Source organism: Chrysemys picta, chromosome 5, assembly GCF_011386835.1.
Source record: "Chrysemys picta bellii isolate R12L10 chromosome 5, ASM1138683v2, whole genome shotgun sequence".
NCBI classification, from domain to species: domain Eukaryota; kingdom Metazoa; phylum Chordata; order Testudines; family Emydidae; genus Chrysemys; species Chrysemys picta.
In genome coordinates, this window is record NC_088795.1 from 75982383 (window position 1) to 75986945 (window position 4563).

The following is a 4563-nucleotide window of genomic DNA, read 5'->3' on the forward strand; positions in this document are numbered from 1 at the left end:
TTACAGGACCAACTGGGAAACAATTTTGAGTAAATTCTCAGGCCAGCTGTAACCAAGGGCCGGCTCTAGGCACCAGCACTCCAAGCATGTGTTTGGGGCGGCACTTTCCAAGGGGTGGCACTCCGCCCCCCCCTTTTTTTCACGCTTGGGGCACAAAAAGCTGGGAGTCGGCCCTGAGCGGAGGTGAGCTGCGGCAGTGGGGGGCGCAGGTAGGGTCGCAGGAAGTAACCCTGGAGAGGGGCAGAGGAACCACTCCCCCCCAGCTCACCTCTGCTCCACTGCCACCTGCTCCCCCGAGCGTGCCCCCTCTCCACTTCTCCCCCCTCCCTCCCAGGCAGGGAGAGGTAGGAGGGGAAATGCGGCGCGCCCGGGGGAGGAGACGGGGCCGGGGATTTGGGGAAGGGGTTGGAATGAGGCGGGGAAGGGGCGGAGTTGGGGCGGGGCAGGGGGGTGCGGGAACATTTTTTTGTTTGGGGCGGCAAAAAACTTGGAGCCAGCCCTGGCAATAACAGCAACCAGTTGCCTCTGAATTTGTCCAAAAATAGTCTGCTGATGGAATGATTATTTGACTGTTCCTTAATAAAATCATTTTCTTGGGGTCACCTCTAAGATTGAGAATTTATACATTTTTATTGGTTTGTATGTAATGTTTATATAATTCCCCCATGAATTCTATACAAAAACACTTCCTGGTTTACAAAAGGAGTAAGTCAAATGTTGATACAGCATGCAACTTTTTGATGAAAATTAATGTTGCCACCCACCTTCTTAGCCACTGTTTACTGTTTTCCTTATGATGAACCATTAATAGGATGCAGATTTCCCTTTCCCTCCCATGTGATACAATATACTGTATGTAATTTTCAAGAAAATGAGCCATGCTTCTATACCACAGGCAGTCAATAACATCTCAGAGAAGTGCAGAATCTATCCATCTTGATTTTGAGGGTGTTTTTATCTTTATACGGGTTTTTTGATTTTTTTTTTTTAATAATTATCTCTGTTTCTAGTATAGCATCCCTGGAGGGTGGGCTGACAGGCTATTTATGCCCTTTTTAAAACTTTTCTTTATAAGCAACACTACCCTTGGATAGCACAACTGAAGCAAGACTTATTTACACTACTATATTTAAACACAACAGAGAAAAAATTATATGCAAGAAATACAGAAAACAGTCTCAGATAAGAAAATTGTACCTTAATACTAACTAGATAAAGTTTGTCCTTAGTACTCCAAAACTCATATGCTTATGTCTCTGGTAAACTGAACTTTCCAATCATTACTCAGCCCTCAGTCTTCTAAACCACTTGCTTTACTTCATTGGGACTCTTCAAGAGCCAAAGGATACAAAGATCACCAATTCATATATTTAGAGTTCGTCCTCAGTAACAAAGATAAAATGCCAGGCAACTTCAAAACAAAACCCAGTAATCCCTGACTGCAGGCAAACTCTAACTAAGATTTGTCTTAGGGTGACCAGATGTCCCGATTTTATAGGAACAGTCCCGATTTTGGGGTCTTTTTCTTATATAGGTTCCTATTACCTGCCACCTCCATCCCGATTTTTCACATTTGCTGTCTGGTCACCCTAATTTGTCTCCAGCCTACCTCCCCATTCTAGAACTTACTCACTCAAAATATATAAGCAAGCATCCTGGTGAGTTAACATGGTGACACCCTATGTCATTTCTATAGTTTGTTAGGGCAAAGACAAGCTTTATCACACTAGCCATCTCAATTGACATCACCTAGACTTTCCAGCCTTTTACAACTTTGAAAATATCCTAAACGGGGGAATAATATTAATGAAAACATAACACGTGTTTTCTGAAAAAAACAAAACTTGAAATTTCTGCACAAAATGTTGTTTTATACAATGCAGTAAAATCTCCTTTTTAAATTTCATTTTTATGCAGTTATTAAACTGTTGGTTCATTATACTTTCAAAATCTCATGAATTAAAAAATCTTCAATTTAATTTCTTAGTTTATTAAGTACTTCAATATTCTGGATTGGATATTTTTCAAAACTTAGATTGATCAACAAGTGCAGAACATCTCACTCAATAGTGTGAGTTTTAAATGGAATTGTTGAACTTCAAATCTGATGTTTCGCCTCCTACACAAGTTAGACAATAATTTGTGCATAAATAAAATATTGTTAATCTTCGGCACCTTCTTCTTCCACTCTAGATCACCAGATGGTTTATTTTCTTTCATTATCCTAGCAAATGCAACTGCTGCATTTCTTGTTAGTCTTTGATAACCTTGTCCCATAATGTACCGTTTAGTCTTCTCAAACACTCACTGTCAGTGTGAACTCACACATTAATTACCTTCCTATTGTAATTAATGTGGAAAGTTTGTTCTACAATAAAATCCTGTTTTTTTCCCCCAACTACTCCTCCAAGACCTCTAGTTTAACTGCAGCTGTTGGCAGGTTTGATCTGTACTGGCTCATATGGGGACACAGATTCTCATAATGGATCCACAGGCTCAGAAAAGTCACTAGTACTATTATTAATCACAGGAAAGGAAGACTATTTTTCTGAAATAATTTCATGTGTTCACAGTTTATTTAGTTTATTCTCTTGTATTTTGATTATATCTTATCTCTGAAAACTAATAAATCTTCTATGATGCTTACAGTGCAAAATTGAACACTTTCTAAAATACTTGCACATTAAAATGATCTTGAGCTTAACCTTTGTGCTGCAAACCCAGTAGCTTTTTCAAATTGTAAATCCAGACAGAAAGGGAGCATGAAGCCTTGCTTGGTTGATTTTTAGGATGATATCCAACACAGATGAAGGTGGTCTTCCAGCTACCTGTCTGCTGTATCCTTGCCAGTTTCTGAAAGAATACTTGTTTGTGTTCACTAGGTCCATGTGGTTAGTATGAATGTTTACACTTTTATTTAAAAAGGTTAACTCCATCAAGAACAAATATTCATTTTGCCCCAGTTCAGCAAAATGCTTAAGCATGTACTTCAGTCTGCCACTATTCAGCAGAGCACTCAAGCATGTCTAACATTGCATGTGTACTTGTGGGCTTGTCTACACTTGAAATTCTACAGTGGCGCAGCTGCAGTAGTGCTTCAGTGTAGACGTTAACTGTGCCAACAGGAGGGGTTGGCATAGGTAATCCACCTCCCTAAGAGGTAGTAGCAAGGTCTATGGAAGAATTTGTCTGTCAACCTAGCACTGTCTGCACTGGGGGTTAGGTCAGCTTAAGTACTCCGCTTAAAGGTGTGGATTTTTCATACCCACGAGCGACGTAGTTAGCTGACTTAATTTTCTAAGTCCCATGAAAGTTGATGGGACCTAAGCACATGCTTCAGTGCTTTGCTGAATGAGGATGCTTTGCTGAATCAGGGCCATACAGTAGAGATTTGTCCACAATGGCACATTCAATGCAGCACATTACAAATAGCAATTTACAGTTACGTAATTCATTCATGTTCTCTCTCTCTCTCTCTCTCTATATATATATATATAAAAATAACCTCTCATAATATAATTTAACAGGGCTATATATACAAAAAAGTAAGTTATAGAAAAATCTTCTCAAAACAATTAAACAGTAAAAAACAAACAAGAAAATATCTTATAAAACATGACTAATAGTCAAGAGCTATAAAATTGTTCACATTGAATCCACCCAATTACCTAATACTGGAAAAAACAAAACAACTTTATTTTTGCTTATTAGAGAAAATTAAAATCCACCTTTCACTAAATTTGATGTACATTTCATGTGTAAATGAAGGGCTAGCTCCTGCAAATATTAGGGTGACCAGACCTCCAGTTTTTAAAGGGACAGTCCGATAATTAAGCCCTCCTGCAGGTGTCCTGACTTTTTCTTAAAAACAGGAAAATTGCCCCATATTTTCTGCTCTCCCACCCATCAGTACTGGCGAGTCCTGCTACTGGCCAGATCTCTGCTCGCCAGCCACCTGCCAACCAGCAGTTGGAGGGGGTGGGGGGTCCAGTGGCCAACAATGAAGGTAGGTGTGCAAGCCTGGTGGAAGGGCAAAGATGCAGTGTGCAGGGCCGGATGCTCCCCCTGCTGGTCCATCAGCACAGTCCCCGCTGTGTGCCAGCTCTCAGCCAGCAGGGCCCCGTCTCCCATCTCGTTTCCAGCTAGCACTGGCTGTGAGCTGTGGTAGTTAGTGAGTGCAGGCAGTCACCAAGTGGCAGCTGGTTACGTGTCACCTCTGCTTCCCAACCAGCAGTCCTTTATGTGCTTCCCCTCTTGCTGTCCTCTCCCTGCTTTGCCCCCCCCCCAGTCCTGCTGCTCCTCCATATCTCCCTGGTGGGGCACATCCTGCTCCCAGCGCTGTGCAGAGAATCAGCCCCTGGTCAGAGTGCTGAGCTCATCAACAGCCTGGCTGGCAGGCTCCTTCCTTTTCCCACTGCCTCTGGCTGGGCCAGTGCCCCAGGAAAGCCCAAGACCCTCCAGCCTGGGGCATTGACCAGAAAGAGCAAAGCCCTGCATGTGCCAAAGCCCCGCACAGCACTGGCATAGGGAAACCTCTCCACCCCTCAGCTAAGCTCTGGATTG